This window comes from Coregonus lavaretus (genome assembly GCF_964263955.1).
Source record: "Coregonus lavaretus genome assembly, chromosome: 20".
In the NCBI taxonomy this organism is placed as follows: Eukaryota; Metazoa; Chordata; class Actinopteri; order Salmoniformes; family Salmonidae; genus Coregonus; species Coregonus lavaretus.
Genome location: NC_140007.1, coordinates 8574551 through 8594871, shown reverse-complemented (window position 1 = coordinate 8594871; position 20321 = coordinate 8574551). Strand labels below are relative to the sequence as shown.

At 42.8% G+C, this 20321-nt stretch overlaps 1 pseudogene across 1 annotated transcript; it reads left to right on the top strand.

The window, feature by feature from the left end:
- Nucleotides 1-7509: 7509 nt before the first annotated feature.
- LOC311147595 (meiotic recombination protein SPO11-like) lies at nucleotides 7510-11809 on the top strand (annotated as a pseudogene). The gene is made up of 10 exons: nucleotides 7510-7592; nucleotides 8168-8281; nucleotides 9145-9295; nucleotides 9387-9495; nucleotides 9915-10001; nucleotides 10461-10497; nucleotides 10661-10770; nucleotides 10876-10979; nucleotides 11355-11392; nucleotides 11795-11809. The product of its transcript is annotated as a meiotic recombination protein SPO11-like (transcript).
- Nucleotides 11810-20321: the final 8512 nt, after the last annotated feature.

Here is a 20321-nt window from a genome sequence, read left to right as displayed (position 1 = left end):
TATTTTAATTTTTTTGCATACATTTCTAAAAACTTGCTTTGTCATTATGGGGTATTGTGTGTAGATTGATGAGGGGAAAAACCATTTAATCCATTTTAGAATAAGGCTGTAACATAACAAAATGTGGAAAAAGTCAAGGGGTCTGAATACTTTACGAATGCGCTGTATATGCTCTGATGCAATTACAGTGAGGAAGTCTGACTTTCAAAGTGTTTATAGTGATTTTGTCTAAACTATCTTTGTTTTAGCAGACTAGTATTAATCCATATTAGGATAAGATATCTCTCACTCAAGACCTTGCACTCAAGACCTTGCACTCAAGGACAGATAATTTACCAAACACACACACACAGACTCACACACACATCCACACATTGAAAAAAACATCTCTTACTCTGATCTATTCCTGCCTGCCTGCACACACACACACCTCCTGTCTCCTGCAGGTTGGAGCACGACAGCAGCTTCTGAGAGACAGGCCACACAGCAGCTCTGTGAAACATTGCTGGAACACTCACACACACACACACTTTGTCGCACACGCACACTCTTTCTCGCACACACAAACACTGTTTTGCACACATACACACAATCTCACACCGTCGCTCCCCTCATCTGATCTCTCTTTTTCCTCTCTTTTCTTGTTCCGCGATGAGTCTGCGCACCCCACCTCTCTCTTTCTCTCTTTTTTTATTTTATTTTTATTTCACCTTTATTTAACCAGGTAAGCCAGTTGAGAACAAGTTCTCATTTACAACTGCGACCTGGCCAAGATAAAGCAAAGCAGTGCAGAAAAAACAACAACAACACAGAGTTACATATGGAATAAACAAAACGTACAGTCAATAACACAATAGAACATCTATTTACAGTGTGTGCAAATGTAGTAAGTTATGGAGGTAAGGCAATAAATAGGCCATAGTGCAGAATAATTACAATTATAGTTTAGTATTAACACTGGAGTGATAGATGTGCAGAAGACTATGTGCAAATAGAGATACTAGGGTGCAAATGAGCAAAATAAATAACAATGTAAATAACAATATGGGGATGAGGTAGTTGGGTGGGCTAATTACAGATGGGCTGTGTACAGATAAGTGTCTCCAGCTTCAGAGATTTTTGCAGTTCGTTCCAGTCATTTGCAGCAGAGAACTGGAAGGAATGGCGACCAAATATCTCTCTCTCTCTCTCTCTCTCTCTCTCTCTCTCTCTCTCTCTCTCTCTCTCTCTCTCTCTCTCTCTCTCTCTCTCTCTCTCGTTCATATATATATATATTACTGCTCAGAGGAGAGGTCAAAGGTAAGATTACTTATTTTGAGTGTTGCCTCGGAGAGTGCCGGGCGGCCCTCCTCTGAAGGCGTGGGGGCATGGAGGTGGGGTCCAAACAAGCAGCCCTGTAGAGGGTACAGTAAAACCTGTTTTTGGGGTAAACTGACCCTCAAATGAAGCAGTGTGGAGTCGGGGGGAGGGAGGGGTGAGTGCATTTTTCTCCCCCCGTTTTGGCCCAGCCCGTCCGCCCCTGTCTACGTTCTCAGCACAGCTCCACTGTGTGCGCTGCACAGTGCACCGGCCTATTAAAACAGAGCAACCAGGTGGGGCTGAGAGAATGCAAATGTTCCCCTTCTGGTGTCAGACACTTCCAGGGGCCTCGTCAACATATGAGACACAGCTGTGAAACAGCCTCCATTCCCGAGGTAGATCTTTCCAAAACTATGCTCAGCGTTACCGTAACAAAAGAGAGACTTAAGACAAACGGACAGGTTTCCCAATGACATGCTCATTTCCTGGTGATGATGATGATCAGCTCATTAGAAATCCTGCACCTTTAGTTCTCCTACTGTCATTCAGTACCTATAGTACTTTCCCCTGTATCCTGTGTCTCTTCTCACCCTGTCTATGTGTCAGTCTGCAGACGGATATAGGCCACGCAGGAACACCACAGCAGTCTGGCTCTGATTCATTGCACTCAGCAGCTCTGCACACCCTAATCAGTTATGTTTTCTGCTGTTGACAGGCACAGATATCATATATTTAAGCCTTGCCCCTAATGCACCCACCACACAGAGTTATTGCTTATCCAAAACAGGATATTATCACCCAGACGTCCACTTACTCTGTCACTCTGTGTCATTAGTGCAGAGAATAGGCTTGGCGATACACTGTTCTCTCCCCACTTTACCTCACACTCATCAGTGTGTCCATATCGGGGTGCGAGGGGTTAATAATGGCCCCTCCGGCTCAACAGAGTTCCCCATTTAGATCCTTGTCTCAATGGTGAGTGGGCCCTAGTTCTAATCATTCTGTAAGCATGTGCTGGGCTATCAATCAAAGCCCTGGGTGATCAGCGATCAGTCACCTCCTCTTTACTGGAGCAGAAACACAGCCAGACCGGCCTCACTGGCACGGGCAAAAAGCTGATGAGAAACAGGGTTGGAGGGCCAGGGGAGGAGGGTTAGAGAGGGAGGTGGACGAGGAGTTTGGGTGCGGGTGTTGGGTTGTGGTTGGGTCCGTTGAGGCAGCTCTGTTTTCTATTTGTGAGGATTAGGCTGACAGATCTGTATTTGGTTTGTTTGGACCTTTGGCTTCAGCTAATCCCCCTCACCTGCAGTGGGTGCAGCCTCCTCCCTCCCTCCTCTCCCTTTCCTCTGACCCTGCAACCCCCCTCTCTACCCCCCTTACACCCCCTCATACCTTCCCCCTTCGCCCAGTACAAACACTCATCCCGAGATGCTGCACTCTGTCTCCTCAGGTTAGGGCCTCACACTCGACACAAATCTCTCGCAGGCCAAAGGAACCGGCGGGGGTCCTGCCTCTCTGGACCAGGGGGAAGAAAGAGGACCCCCACGTCTTGTGGGCTTTCTTTCACAGATTATGAGTTATTTTCATGGCGGACGGGTGAGGAGTTGTTGCTCGTCACCCAGAGATAGCAATTACTTAGTGATTAAGAGCCATTACTGAGGAAGCAGCTTGTCACAGCCACTCAGGAGCGAGAGGGAGACCTCTGCTAAATCAGCACGTTAGGAGATATTCAGGGTCAGGGGCAGAGACCTTTTCCCTTCCAAGTCCTGGCTCCCACACACTCCCAAAAAAGCCCTGAGCATACTGCGAGACCACAGTGCCTCTAAAAACACACACAGCATGCCTGCAAGTCATTTGTTAAGGACGAGACTCCAAAATGACCTAATGTTTTCAGAATTCAGAAGAGATTCTCTTTTATAACAATACAATTACATGGATTTCATGCCTCTAATTGCCAGATGAAAAGAATGGCCCCAGGTAAATATTAACTCATTTTAGCTGCAGATTTTTTCTTTCACGGCAGGCTACAGAGAGAGAGAGCGAGAGAAAGAGAGAGAGAGAGAGAGTGAGGGGTGTGGGGCTCTCTTTTTAGCGAGAAATGAAAGCTTCCCCCACTCAGGCCTGTGGTGTTGTGAGGTAGGCAGGAATTTGAGACTCAGAGGTGGTTTCACTGTAGGGGTCACAGAGGAACCGACAAATGTTTGGAGGGTCTTGGGGTGGAGCGCATGCAGTCTGCAGCTGGTGGAGCGATGGCACAGTATGGAGCGACACACACACGTTCACACACACACATTCCTGGTAACACACTCCTAATGAGAAGCAGTTATGGCATCTCACAGAAAATTACAGCCATTTCCTGATGTGTCGGACTTGTCGTGTTTCACTGACAACACATGTTCACAGACACAAAAACAGCTGTTTAGAGTGTGTGGGTGTCTGCTAAAGATAATTATGTCCACAGCCTTAAGACAAATAATGCACGCATAAACAAATTACAGACAACACGTGCACAATTTTCAATAAGCATATGCCAAAATCAAAGTCTTCAATTTCTCAATTTCAGTCAGACTAGATTAGCCTATGATTTTTATCTGTCCACACTCTGTAAGAACACACACACACACACAGGAAGGATTATTGGACAAGTTGCAGCAGGCCAGTGTCAGGCCCTCATTAAACTCCCAGTTATCAGCAGAATGCGACTGGAGGTGCTAATAAGGTTTAGAAGGGTGCTATGAGGTGCTAACTGGCCCACACACACTGGCCCTGGGCAAATTATAAATGATCATATCACCAGTCTACTACTGCAGGGGTTGTTCAACTAAATATGATCAGAAATAGTTACAAATTATAGAGATCCATTCATGGATGTACAGGTCTGTTGGATAAAAGTTCAGAAATATCTGCTGTTGCTTTTTCCCAGGTGTCCAGAGTGGACACCCTGGCCTTATGAATCCTGGCCTTGGGCAGTTCCATAAGGACAATTTCCTTAAGCAGCCTATTTCTGCAATGGTAACTGATGAGGTGGAATCCACCTTCGTATAATCATTTTCTTAGCAGCTGTGACAAGTGCAATTCAGAGTAATCACAAAGCAACATCTCTATAATTTGTAACTATTTCTGTATGTTTTGTGATATATTGTTCAGTACATGTACTATGTTTTTTAAATATACATACAGCATATAAAGTGAGGGGAAAAAAGTATTTGATCCCCTGCTGATTTTGTACGTTTGCCCACTGACAAAGAAATTATCAGTCTATAATTTTTATGGTAGGTTTATTTGAACAGTGAGAGACAGAATAACAACAGAAAAATCCAGAAAAACGCATGTCAAAAATGTTATGAATTGATTTGCATTTTAATGAGGGAAATAAGTATTTGACCCCTCTGCAAAACATGACTTAGTACTTGGTGGCAAAACCCTTGTTGGCAATCACAGAGGTCAGACGTTTCTTGTAGTTTGCCACCAGGTTTGCACACATCTCAGGAGGGATTTTGTCCCACTCCTCTTTGCAGATCTTCTCCAAGTCATTAAGGTTTCGAGGCTGACGTTTGGCAACTCGAACCTTCAGCTCCCTCCACAGATTTTCTATGGGATTAAGGTCTGGAGACTGGCTAGGCCACTCCAGGACCTTAATGTGCATCTTCTTGAGCCACTCCTTTGTTGCCTTGGCCGTGTGTTTTGGGTCATTGTCATGCTGGAATACCCATCCACAACCCATTTTCAATGCCCTGGCTGAGGGAAGGAGGTTCTCACCCAAGATTTGACGGTACATGGCCCCGTCCATCGTCCATTTGATGCAGTGAAGTTGTCCTGTCCCCTTAGCAGAAAAACACCCCCAAAGCATAATGTTTCCACCTCCATGTTTGACGGTGGGGATGGTGTTCTTGGGGTCATAGGCAGCATTCCTCCTCCTCCAAACACGGCGAGTTGAGTTGATGCCAAAGAGATCCATTTTGGTCTCATCTGACCAAAACACTTTCACCCAGTTCTCCTCTGAATCATTCAGATGTTCATTGGCAAACTTCAGACGGCCCTATATATGTGCATTCTTGAGCAGGGGGACCTTGCGGGCGCTGCAGGATTTCAGTCCTTCGTGGCGTAGTGTGTTACCAATTGTTTTCTTGGTGACTATGGTCCCAGCTGCCTTGAGATCATTGACAAGATCCTCCCGTGTAGTTCTGGGCTGATTCCTCACCGTTCTCATGATCATTGCAACTCCACGAGGTGAGATCTTGCATGGAGCCCCAGGCCGAGGGAGATTGACAGTTCTTTTGTGTTTCTTCCATTTGAGAATAATCGCATCAACTGTTGTCACCTTCTCACCAAGCTGCTTGGCGATGGTCTTGTAGCCCATTCCAGCCTTGTGTAGGTCTACAGTCTTGTCCCTGACATCCTTGGAGAGCTCTTTGGTCTTGGCCATGGTGGAGAGTTTGGAATCTGATTGATTGATTGTTTCTGTGGACAGCTGTCTTTTATACAGGTAACAAACTGAGATTAGGAGCACTCCCTTTAAGAGTGTGCTCCTAATCTCAGTTCGTTAACTGTATAAAAGACACCTGGGAGCTAGAAATCTTTCTGATTGAGAGGGGGTCAAATACTTATTTCCCTCATTAAAATGCAAATCAATTTATAACATTTTTGACATGCGTTTTTCTGGATTATTTTGTTGTCATTCTGTCTCTCACTGTTCAAAAAAACCTACCATTAAAATTATAGACTGATCATTTCTTTGTCAGTGGGCAAACGTACAAAATCAGCAGGGGATCAAATACTTTTTTTCCCTCACTGTATATGATGTATTGTATGAATCCCATTAATTGAAATAATAAAAACTTGATGTAAAAAAAAACATCTATGATAACAGTTCAGCTCAACATTCATTTTGACTTACCATAAAAACATCAGCGAACCGTAAATGGTGCATTTACACACTCCAAGGGTAATACTGGGAGAATCTCAATCGTTTTTTCTCGACTCTTCGTGTCCTCTCCTCGCCTGATTTTGAAAAGGTAAAAGGTAATCGAGGAGTGGATGCGAGTAAAGGAAACGTGTAAACAAATTAAGAGTTTAGTTCCAAAACGCTATATCCACACACTTTTCACATTTGTGTTTTTTTCTATAGAAATTATTGTTTATGGGTACCTTAATGTTTGTGTAAAATATGACTGTTCTCAGGTTTTTATTTGAAAAATGTTAATGTGTATTAATATGGCCTTTGTTGCAAAACGCTATATCCATTGTTTAGCTTGAATGGAATGTTTTGATCCTGTATATTTGACTGTGATACATGGTTGTCTCACCTAGCTATCTTAAGACAAATGCACTAACTGGATAAGAGCGTCTGCTAAATGATTAAAATGTCAAAAGTAAATATTTTACATACAGATTTCATATTGCTGTACCGATTTGTTTTTTATTTAGTAATAATTTAAAAAATGATGTCACAAATGAATAATTTACTGTCACATTTTACTGTGCAAAACCTAGCAGTGCTAATTCTTTCTCTGACAGTGAGGCCTACAGAGGGGTCTGAAATTATTGACACCCTTCATAAAGATCCGAAATAATGACTGTATAAAATAAATAATTCAAATAATGAGCTATATTGTATGCCAAAAAAAATGGGAAATTATATTATTTATTTTATACTAATACAAGTGCTCAGAGAAAGAGATTTGTTTATCAAGTAATATTTTTTTTCTCAGAAAGGTAGGAGTCAAAATTATTGACACCCCTAAAGATTCTTATAAATAAAGTAGTCAAAAGTGTAGTATGTGTCCCATATTACTAGCACGCAATGACTACATCAAGCTTGTGACTCTAGCCTACAAACTTGTTGGATGCATTTGCAGTTAGTTTTGGTTGTGTTTTAGATTATTTTGTGCCCAACAGAAATGAATGGAAAATAATGTATTGTGTCATTTTGGAGTCACTTTTACTGTAAATAAGAATACAATATGTTTCTAAACACTTCTACATTAATATGGATTCATTCAGGATAGCCTAATCCTGAATGAATCATGATTAATGATGTGTGAAAGTTAGAGGGTCAAAGATCATACCCCTAAAACATGCTAAACTCCCCTGTTATTGGTAATGGAATTTGTTTCAAGTGTCATTTCTTTGGATACAGTAGCTATCTATATTCATTTCATTCCAGTGTAGGTTTAATTTAATTATTCCTCCACAAGAACGTAATCAAACATGTCCGAACACTTCCGGGTCGAATTTTTGGAAAATGTAGATACGATGATGGACACTCAACACAGCCATGAGGAATTCAACAGGTAGGCTTATGTTTCTTTCTACACATCAGTGCTTGACTAGGGCAGGAGCTCATTGGAGCTGAGTACCGCACCTCAAATGTTATACTGCTTGAGCTCCTGTTCCTCTTATAGAATATTAGTTCAAACGTATTGTGGAGCTCCTGCGATCAAATGTTAACAGTACCAGCACCCAAAATGAGTACCGGCACCTATTTCAGTCCAAGTCAAGCACTGTGATACACAACATGTGGTAGACAGACAACCCTTGCCAATGTGATAGACTTGCCTAGGCTAGGTCTATCTACAACAGTTTTGATAAAGCCCAGGGCCCATATTAGGTCTAGCTAGTAGGCAAGTATGAACATATTATTCTAGACAATGTTCTTGCAGTTTTTACTACCTAGGCCTATTGGCTTATTGGCTCATCTGAGTTTAAAGAGGAGATATTTTATGTGACAATATAGGCTTATGAAATGACAGGATTGTTTTAATCAGTTTGAATTAGTGGTCCACAGATTTTCCCATGAATAACTGGTGTAATTAGACTATAAACTAGACCTATCACCAAGGTTAATTTTGTAAATTCTGATTCTCAGCCAGGAACTTTTAATCCGCATTGAAAAGGTGATTCTAAAGATAATGACCAGTCTGTCCAAAGATGAAGCTCCAGTTTTGGTCCTACCCAACTGATCCAGCTGGGTCAATGTAAGGTCAGCCACTCACTTTATTAGTATAATGTAAGGATTTTGGGCCTTTTTCTTATCCATACTGTATACCGCTATGTGGGTGGTATTTAGACCCACCATACTCATTCTGTTTGACCTTTGCCAGATGAACATGTAAATCTATACAACAGACGTCTTATTTATGTTGTGTAAATATACCCAGCACATTTTAAAATCATGTTGTGTAAATTGAACATTACACTAAATGTGAAAAGCAAGGTCCTGCAAGTGGTCTAAATTGTTAAATGCATTTGAAGGAAATCATGTAGTTTTTTGTTCTCTCAGTCTATCTGAATGTGTGAGAGAGCTGAGAAGTCAAAAGGGATTTGTGGGCGCGGAAATAGAATCACATAAAGTGTTGAACCTTAATCCTTGAAGCTGAAATAACTTCCTGACTCTGAATAGCTGTCAGTTTGATAAAAGATGGAAAAAGCAACAGCTACACACACACAAACACACACACACACACACACACACACACAAACACACACACACACACACACATGCAAATCTGGCGGTTTGCGGAGGTCTTTAATGTGCACAGGATGTGGAGACCTCATGCTTAGAACAAAGCGGACTGTCTGGTTGAGTCTACATCAAACCTTATAGCTTAAAGCCCATTCTGGCTCGGCCGTTTCAAATGTGAGAATCACACAGATTGGGAGGCAAAGGTTTCACAGAGGAAATGCAGTCGAGGTATGGGGGAGGCCCCAGGGTTTAGGATTCTTCTAAGAAGGATCATAAAGGTGACAGGCTCCTTTACAGAGCTGATCAAAGATACAAGACCAAATGATCAGATTCTGTGAAGAATTCTTTCAAGAAGAATTCTTCTTCATTCCCCACTTGAGTTTTGACAACGCTGTTGGCCTTCAAATGACTTCAGGAACTTCTGTCACCACGGCTGTTCTTCATCTGTTCCAACCCCCCCCCCCCCCCCCCCCCCCCCCCCCCCTCCACCAACTACAAACTTGTGCAGAGCAACGCATGTGCTACAAAAAGGTCATGTTTTGTCAGATAGCGAACGGACAAGAAAATACATCCTTGCCTAAACAACCTACAGTACTTTGAAGTTGTTCTCTTTTTTTCACAGGGACATCTATTACAACGACACACAGCTTTTTGGTTCACAAAGAACCGTTGATTCCATTGTGGATGACATCTCCTGCATGCTCAAGGTTCCACGAAGAAGACTCCATGTTGTGCGTATATACAGCGTGTGGGTCTATTAGTGTACAATTTCAGTTAACTCATGCCAGATGAGGTAACAATGACCTGCTATTTAATAAAACCATACTACAACATTTGGAAATACCTTTTGATATAAGATGTTATGATTAGTTCAGCACCAACAGATAAAAGCGCTCAGCTAGTTTCATATTTTGAGCTTTTTTTCTGCCTACAGGAAGCACCTGTGTATGCGTTTTCCATGATTCCCGTGATCAAAGAGCAATTAAATTAAACTTGACTCAAAAGCATTGGTGTGTGTGTGTGTGTGTGTGTGTGTGTGTGTGTGTGTGTGTGTGTGTGTGTGTGTGTGTGTGTGTGTGTGTGTGTGTGTGTGTGTGTGTGTGTGTGTGTGTGTGTGTGTGTGTGTGTGTGTGTGTGTGTGTGTGGCCAGCTAGCCGCATCCAAGAGCTTAATCTCAGGTGATCTGTGTTACCTGGAGGAGGACAGCACCAGGGTGGACTGTCAATCCAGCTCCACCATACGTCCCACTAACACTCTAACTACGTTCCCCCAACATCGTAGCGTCATCACAGTATGGTCAAATGCATGTTGAATATGCATATAATGTTAGATATTTATTATGCAGAATCATCATCCACCATCTATGTCTGCAACACTGAACTTCTCCCATTTCAATGACATAACAGAGATCCGTAGTCTCAGCCAAACCTATTACATCCCGTGTTCACCTCTCTGGCCACAATCTCCAAGTTCAACCCATGTACTAATCACTTGGTTTTACAGAATCATTATTCAGAAAACAAACAACCTCAAGCTATTTACTTCTATTCTGTCTACTGTTTGTGTTGCATAAATCAACTGGTAACCAAACAGCCAGATTGATATCTCATTATCAGTTGTTAGCTTGAAAGCTAACATCATCTTGCTATGTTGAAAATTGTGTTTCTCTTATTGCGTTTCTGAATTGTTTTCTCAGGCTACTCCAGTTTCTTCTAATGTTAGCGGAATGAAGAGTATCCTTTATAATTATGTTAGAACTCATATTTCATCAATATTGTAAAGCGTTTGTGAGACATCCTTCCTCTCAGAACTATCTCTGTAACTCCTCCAACTTTTATCTATTGGTGAGGAAGAGTCCATCAGTCATGTTTGTGTTCACCTTGACCCGTTCTCCAGACATTGTGTCACCTGCTAAATTTGTTTTGATAGTGAAGAAGGACGCCACCTTCCAGACACGGCTAGACGATGACTTTTGCACCAAGCTATCTCTTTGCATCATGATCACAGTATGTCCAACAGATTAACTCATGGTTTCTCTGTTCTCATGGTTGCTTTAAACTGAATGTGTTAATCATATGACCTATTCTGAATCTGTTATGTGTGTGTGTCAGGTTAAAGGTGTCCCAGATGTGAACAGCAGGATGATGGTGAGAAAGCTTTGGGACAGACACCCTGCACTTCCCCATTTTTGCTCTGGTGGATGCTGACCCATATGGTAATACTACTCTCTACTCTTGTATCCTATCACACACACACAGAGGGGTTGCGTGTCCTGCTAAGCCCACAGACCCCTCCCTGACTGATGTGTCATGGTAGTTGGAATGGGGATTGTTTGTGTCGGCGTGTTCTAGCCTTGTGGAATCATCACACTGGGGCCCCTGGACTCAATGACATCGGCTGTCCCTCTCCATACAGCACCTCTCTGCTCCCCTCTGCTCTCCTCACATCGCATGGCGATTCGCATGTGTAATGCTTTACTTTGTTCTATCTCCCCTTAGCTACATGTCTCAGAGGATAATTGCTCTGGTATGGTAGTGATTGTAGTCTCTTTCTCTCTCGCTCCCTCTCTCTCGCTCTCTAATCTTCCCAGGCATTGGGATCATGTGCATCTACAAGTACAGATCAGTGGTGAGTCCTGTCATGCCTATGTATTTCAGTACATTATCAAACATGGCCTGTGCAGTGTCTAACAGCTAACATGTTGCCTTTGATCACGTGCAACTACGACAGCGATTTGAATTGGCTGATGCGTTCACTTCACCTTGAACATATACTTTTTCTATTGTTCACAAGTACGGCCCCCCACTGTACAATTCATGATCAAAAGCATCCACATCTTATGCTGTTTGGACATAAATGGAGGGAGCATTTACTTTGTGTCAGGGTATTTCCTTCGTTTCATTTGGAAGACCATCATCCAAAGCAACTTACAGTTAAGATATATTCAGTATATGTCTCATAATATGCATATTCACCTTTTGAACTGACTGAATTGAAAACTGTATTAACCATAACCCTTCTGTGCTTCAGATTGAGAGTACCTGAGGATGCTCTTTTAAAAAAATCCATAAATGCATCATTCTTGCGTAATTCATACTGTATATATAAGCTACATTGAGGATTTTCTTTCATTAATTTATCTGGCATTAGCGCATAGCCTAAGCCTAAGCTTTAGGGCCTAACTATGCGCCCCGACTGAAACCTGGCACAGTGGAAGTTATTCTGTTGCTCAACAGTGCTGCAAAAGAAAGGAAGACAAAGTAGGTAATTATAACCTCATAACTGGACAGTGGGTACTTTGATTTTCTCAACTTTATGTTGTGTTATAGCCCATTTATATTTTCTAAGCCTATTTTTTATTTCATTTTATTTTTTATTTAATTAATATGCCAGTATTAGTTACTAGCCCACACAGGCATTCGGCCTACAATATGTCAATTTATTGTTTCAAATTTTGTTTCGTTTTAGCAAAACAATAGGCTACTGTTCATTAAGACTTTTCAAATTAATTAGCCTAAATGCTCAAGAAAAACGTAATTGCTCAATTCATCGTTCAAGGGCAAAGTAGCCTAATTGTACAGTGCATTTTCAAAAAGCATCTGCAAGGTGTGATTTATTGTTTGACTATTTTTTCTCTCACAAAAGCATGCGCAAGGTGTCAATTTAGGCTATTGTTTGACATTTTTTGTTTCAGCAAGATATTAGGCTACTATTCAATAGGCCTAAATATTCAGTGAATAAATGAATAACTGTTGAAGAAAAACGTAATTGTTCAATAAAAAAAGGGAACTGTACAGTGCATTTTCTATATTGCTGGTTAGGGTCGGGTGAGGCCTCAGATTTTAATTTGATCACATAGTCAGGCAGCTGCGGATGGGTTACAGTATTAGCAATTGCGGGTCGGTGCGGGTGAGCAAACAGCAGACCCGTGCATCACTAGTTTACACAGACAGCCCAGTTCTGATCTTTTGCCAATAGTTGGACAAAAGATCAGAATTGGGCTGCCTGTGTAAATGCAGCCATAGGCCTAGTATGTATTGATTTGGCTACCAGCTCTGTCGTGAAATAGATAAGATCACACCTGGTGGTCCAGGCACAACTCTGTTTGCAAATCTCTTAAGAATGCATGTTTTGTCCTTCTTGTAGATGGAAATGATGGACCAGACCAAGGTGAAAGCCACGTCTACCTGCCCAACAAGCTGCGCTAAGGGGGCTGGATATGATCACACACTGCCACTCTGTGGTGGGATGTGGGAATTGATTTGGCTGGATTCAAGCGCTCATGTATAGACGTGGTACAGTTGCAGTGTGTTTATTTGTGTCACAGTGACCTGATTAAAAATGTTACATTACAGTTGTATATTATTGACTATTTTAGGTCATTGTGTCTGGATACTAAAAAGGTAAATGTGTATTGTCTGAAGTTTCATTGGTCTCCGGGTAGTATCGCCTGGTCTAGTTCCATGGAAGTTATTGCAGACTTTAAATTCCATAGAGGCTATGGTATCATCCTCAAACAAATCCTGTGGGAGTGCATTTAGACACTGTGACATACAGACACAGGCTGCTAGTAATTGTGCATCCAGCTTGGTGTGCCCACTGGGGCAGCAGGCAACCTTGTGGTTAGAGAAGCGGGCCAGCAACCAGAGAGTTGCCGGTTTGAATCCCAGCTCAGACAGGACAATCTGGTGCTGAGTGAGCTGGCAACCGGAGGGTTGCTGGCATCAGCCTAGATACCATTGCCTGCTATTGTGCCCTTGAGCAAGGCACTTAACATCCTATAATTGCTCCAGGGGTGCTGCACTGCAGCATGATTTCTTCCATCCCCTCTGGGTGTGTGTCGGGGGTTGGGTTGTGAGCACAAAGACACATTTCCATTCTCTGTAAATTAATGGATAATAAAGTACTGTACATCTTATCTTAGTCAAAGGTAATGCCTCCACTCTGTAGCCGCTTGCTACAGACCCCCCTCAGCCCCCAGCTGTGCCCTGGACACCATATGTGAATTGATTGCCCCCCATTTATCCTCAGAGTTCGTACTGCTTGGTGACCTAAATTGGGATATGCTTAACACCCCGGCCATCCTACAATCCAAATTAGATGCCCTCAATCTCACGCAAATTATCAACGAACCTACTAGGTACAACCCTAAATCCGTAAACATGGGCACCCTCATAGATATCATCCTGACTAACTTACCCTCTAAATACACCTCCGCTGTCTTCAACCAGGATCTCAGCGATCACTGCCTTATTGCCTGCGTCCGTAACGGGTCCGCGGTCAAACGACCACCCCTCATCACTGTCAAACGCTCCCTAAAACACTTTAGCGAGCAGGCCTTCCTAATTGACCTGGCCCAGGTATCCTGGATGGATATCGATCTCATTCCGTCAGTAGAGGATGCCTGGTTGTTCTTTAAAAGTGCTTTCCTCTCAATCTTAAATAAACATGCCCCATTCAAAAAATACAGAACTAAGAACAGATATAGCCCCGGGTTCTCCTCAGACTTGACTGTCCTTGACCAGCATAAAAACATCCTGTGGCGTACTGCATTAGCATCGAATAGCCCCCGCGATATGCAACTTTTCAGGGAAGTTAGGAACCAATATACACAAGCAGTTAGGAAAGCAAAGGCTAGCTTTTTCAAACAGAAATGTGCATCCTGTAGCACTAACTCCAAAAGGTTTTCGTACACTGTGAAGTCCATGGAGAATAAGAGCACCTCCTCCCAGCTTCCCACTGCACCGATAAATCTACAATAATCGAGAATTTCAACAAGCATTTTGCTACGGCTGGCCATGCTTTCCACCTGGCTACCACTACCCCGGCCACCAGCTCTGCACCCTCTGTGCAACTTGCCCATGCCCCCCCCCTGCTTCTCTTTCACACAAATTCAGACAGCTGATGTTCTGAAAGAGCTGCAAAATCTGGACCCCTACAAATCATCTGGGCTTGACAATCTGGACCCTTTCTTTCTAAAACTAGCCGCCGAAATTGTCGCAACCCCTATTACTAGCCTGTTCAACCTCTATTTCGTAACGTCTGAGATCCCCAGAGATTGGAAACCTGCCGCGGTCATCCCCCTCTTCAAAGGGGGTGACACTCTAGATCCAAACTGTTACAGACCTATATCCATCCTGCCCTGCCTTTCGAACGTTTTTGAAAGCCAAGTTAACAAACAGATTAACGACCATTTCAAATCCCACCGTACCTTCTCTGCTATGCAATCCGGTTTCCGAGCTGGTCATGGGTGCACCTCAGCCACGCTCAAGGTACTAAACGATATTATAACCGTGATCGATAATAGACAGTACTGTGCAGCCGTCTTCATCGACCTGGCCAAGGCTTTCGACTCTGTCAACCACCGCATTCTTATTGGCAGACTAAATAGCCTTGGTTTCTCAAATGACTGCCTCGCCTGGTTCACCAACTACTTCTCAGATATAGTTCAATGTGTCAAATCGGAGGGCCTGTTGTCTGGACCTATGGCAGTCTCTATGGGGGTGCCACAGGTTTCAATTCTTGGGCCGACTCTTTTCTCCATGTATATCAATGATGTCGCTCTTGCTGCTGGTGACTGTCAGATCCACCTCTACACAGACGACACAATTTCGTATACATCTGGCCCTTCATTGGACACTGTGTTAACAAACCTCCAAACAAGCTTCAATGCCATGCAACACTCCTTCAGTAGCCTCCAACTGCACTTAAACACTAGTAAAACTAAATGCATGCTCTTCAATCGAACGCTGCTGGCACCCGCCCACCCGACTAGAATCTCAGCAACTTGGATGTAGTCTATCACAGTGCCATCCGTTTTGTCACCAAAGCCCCTTATACTACCCACCACTGTGACCTTTACGCTCTTGTTGGCTGGTCCTCACTACATATTCGTCGCCAAACCCACTGGGTCCAGGCCATCTATAAATCACTGCTAGGCAAATCCCCGCCTTATTTTAGCTCATTGGTCACCATAGCAACACCCACCAGTAGTATGTGCTCCAGCAGGTATATCTCACTGGTCATCCCCAAAGCCAACACCTCTGCTGCCAATGACTGGAACGAATTGCAAAAATCTCTGAAGCTGGAGACTCTTATCTCCCTCACTAACTTTAAGCATCAGTTGTCAGAGCACCTTACCAATCACTGCACCTGTACACAGCCCATCTGAAATTAGCCCACCCAACTACCTCATCCCCATATTGTTATTTATTTTGCTCATTTGCACCCCAGTATCTCTATTTGCACATCATCTCTTGCACATCTATCATTCCAGTGTTAATACTAATTGTAATTATTTTGCCCTATGGCCTATTTATTGCCTTACCTCCATAACTTGCTACATTTGCACGCACTGTATATATATTTTCTGTTGTATTTTTGACTTTATGTTTTGTTTTACCCCATATGTAACTCTGTGTTGTTGTTTTTATCGCACTGCTTTGCTTTATCTTGGCCAGGTCGCAGTTGTAAATGAGAACTTGTTCTCAACTGGCTTACCTGGTTAAATAAATGTTAAATAAATAAAAAAATTAACTTGGGTGCCTGTTCTGTGAGTGGTGATATACCAGTTTCGTCATTTGGTCAGGAAAAACTCCTACCTCCAGCGCACATTTTTGGGAAATGTAGTTTTGCACTACTGGTTCAGTGAATTGGCTATAAATGGATGCTTATCATCCTAGCTCAGTTAATAGCAAATATGTAACAAATAACATGATATAATGTTTAGTATGTGCCACCAGATGGAGACAGTGATCATTGGAGCTCATGGAACAGTCCATCACAATACTTTGGCAGGCGTGGTGCCTTGCTTGTAAAACAGAGCCGATGTCATCAAGCAGGATGTTGGAAAAACCCAGCCAGAGAGAACGAGAGGCGCTACCCTACATAGCGGGGAGAAACCTCAACAAGTAAACAAACAATATTTGAAGACCAAGAACTGCATGGGATCGACAATAAATCAAGACAGCTCCAGGCAGTTAATTCAAAGTACACTATATATACACAAGTATGTGGAAAGCCCTTCAAATTAGTGGATTCGGCTATTTCAGCCACACCCGTTGCTGACAGGTGTATAAAATCGAGTACACAGCCATGCAATCTCCATAGACAAACCTTGGCAGTAGAATGGCTTTACTGAAGAGCTCAGTGACTTTCAACATGTCAGTTCGTCAAATTTCTGCCCTGCTAGAGCTGCCCCGGTCAACTGTAAGTGCTGTTATTGTGAAGTGGAAACGTCTAGGAGCAACAATGGCTCGCCGCTAAGTGGTAGGCCACACAAGCTCACAGAACGGGACCGCCAAGTGCTGATGCCCGTGGCGCATAAAAATAGTCTGTCCTCGGTTGCAACACTCACTACGAAGTTCCAAACTGCCTCTGGAAGCAATGTCAGCACAAGAACTGTTAGTCGGGAGCTTCATAAAATGGGTTTCCATGGCCGAGCAGCCGCACACAAGCCTAAGATCACCATGTGCAATGCCAAGTGTCGGCTGTAGTGATGTAAAGCTCACCACCATTGGACTCTGGAGCAGTGAAATGCGTTCCCTGGAGTGATGAATCACGCTTCACCATCTGGCAGTCCGACGGATGAATCTGGGTTTGGCGGATGCCGGGAGAACGTTACCTGCCCCAATGCATAGTGCCAACTGTAAAGTTTGGTGGAGGAGGAATAATGTTCTGGGGCTGTATTTCATGGTTCGGGCTAGACCCCTTAGTTCCAGTGAAGAGAAATCTTAACGCTACAGCATACAATGATATTCTAGATGATTCTGTGCTTCCAACTTTGTGGCAACAGTTTGGGGAACGCCCTTTCCTGTTTCAGCATGACAATGCCCCATGCACAAAGCGAGGTCCATACAGAAATGGTTTGTCGAGATCGGTGTGGAAGAACTTGAATAGCATGCACAGAGCCCTGACCTCAACCACATTGAACATCTTTGGGATGAATTGGAATGCAGACTGCGAGCCAGGTCTAATCCCCCAACATCAGTGCCCAACCTCACGAATCCACTTGTGGCTGAATGGAAGCAAGTCCCCACAGCAATGTTCCAACGTCTAGTGGAAAGCCTTCCCAGAAGAGTGGAGACTGTTATAGCAGCAAAGAGGGGACCAACTCCATATTCCACATACTTTTAGTCATGTAGTGTACATGGTAAGTTCACCGTTTAGGTAGTTTGCGAGTTAGATCACTAATGGGATCGCTGGACATCTGTCGCTAGCAAGCGCATGATCAATCACCTTTCCACAACTAGATAGCTAACAGTAGCTAGCCAGCCACAGATACAGATGGGCCATACTTGAGTCATCATGGGTAACTGCATACATGGAGTGTCTAAATGTGGGCGTGGCGAAAGAAGAGGGTGGATAAACAGAAGTGGGTGTATGGAAAGCGTATCAACTAATTGGGCAGATTTGTTGCCACAAGACCGGTTCACTCAATACCGTTTTGCATGGCTGACTGGGCAGCACGACGAGTCGATTGTTGACTGTAGCATTTTAGCTAAGCCTAACCCTTTTCCTAAACTTAAGCTCATTATCCTAACCTGCCACATTAATTATCCTAACCTGCTGTGTTAGTTATCCTAACCTGCTACGTTAATTCTCCTACATTAGTTCTCTTAACCTGCTATGCATTCGCGGTGCACTGGGCTATGGCCAGTCTAACCAAATAACAGAGCGCTGATGTTACACCCATTGCTGTTGATCCACCCACTAATGTTACACACACTAATGTCACACCCATTGCTGTTGATCCACCCACTTCTTTTGCAATGCCCACTTTCAGACACACTCCAAGTTGCCTATGCAGTTACCCATACTAGTCATACTTCCAAACATTAGTTTAAAAGTTAGAATTTTACCTGGACCACCTCCGCAAAATGCGCATCAGTCAATTAAAATCTTCAATTTACTTGCAGGAGATGGAACGCTACATTGTAGCTGGTCCCATCCCATCAAATAAACTGGCACACGTAACAGCGTCAGCATGCTTCAGTTCGGCTGGCACCTAGCCGAACCAAACAAGTGTGCTTGCATAATACTCCCTTAAAAAATCTTCGCTTGAAAAAAGTGGCAATAGTACTATTTGTCCATTTTGAGATGCCTTAGCCAGTATGCACTTCCTTAAAATAGTCAGAATGAATCTATATAGATAACTCAAGAAATGTGTCATTAAAGTAGCAATATGTCACTTTTTGGGCGACCCGACCAAATTCACATCGAAATGTGAGTTATAGATACATCATTCTACTTGAAAGCAAGTCTAAGAAGCGGTAGTTCTGTTCTGTGTGCGCTATTTCTATGCTTCCCGTTCTTAAGTTTTGTTTTTGCTTCTTTTACTTTCGGTTTTGTACACTAGCTTCAAACAGCTGAAACAACAATATTTTTGGTTATGGAAAATATAATTCACAGCGGTTTAATTAATTAATTAATTATTTTTCTACACTATACTAGCTTAGTTTTTCACCTAAACTGAAATTAGGCAAACTATTAGAGTTTTAGCAACCAGGAAATGGCAGAGCGATTCCTGCATAGTGCAACTTTAATGTTGACGTTTGTCACGCCCTGGCTCTGGGACTCTGTTATGTTGATCCAGGGTGTGTAGTTTCTATGTGTTTGTGTTCTAGGTTCTTTATCTAGCTCATGTGTTTCTGTGTTGGCCGGGGTGGTTCTCAATCAGAGGCAACGAGTGTCAGCTGTTGCTTGTTGTCTCTGATTGGGAACCATACTTAGGCAGCCTGTTTTCCACAGTGTTTTGTGGGATCTTGTTCCGTGTTGGTTTTGTGTTGTAAACCAAGGACTTCACGTATCGTTTTGTTCGTGTGGGTGAATATAAATAAAAGTATGTTCGCATATCACGCTGCGCCTTGGTCCACTGTGTTTGACGAACGTGACAACGTTTTTGTAGAGGAGATCTTTTTTACTTTTCTTTTTCTTTTCTTTTTCTTTTTTTGGGGTAGATCAGCTTAATATTGCAGATATATTGTAACTTCCATCAATGTAATTGTCTGCATCACTTCCAATCCCCCATGTTTTTTATATAGTCCCGTGTAGCGCAGTTGGTAGAGCATGGCGTTTGCAACGCCATGTTTGTGGGTTCGATTCCCATGGGGGGCCAGTATAAAAAAAAATGTATGCACTCACTAACTGTAAGTTGCTCTGGATAAGAGCGTCTGCTAAATGACGGAAATGTTTATATACGTACATACATATCCTATAAAAAATATATATTCCCCTTTATTACTTTCCAACCCCACCACCCTTTCCCTAATTGGAGTAAACTAGTGAACAACAATGCTTAGGCCTCTACTTCCAGTTTATACTTACTATATACATTTTATGGACACAGTCAATTTTACAATAATTATATTTTGTTTGTTTTTTCTCCTGAACTTCTTCTACTCTCAACCTCTCCGATCATTTTCATGATGTCCATCCGGTTTGCTTCTATATGCCATATCTTTCTAACTGTGCTCTTTCACAAGAGCTCCCAACCTACACTATATACTTATTTTGGACACAGTATGCTTACATTAATAGTTATCTTGTTATTAGTTGT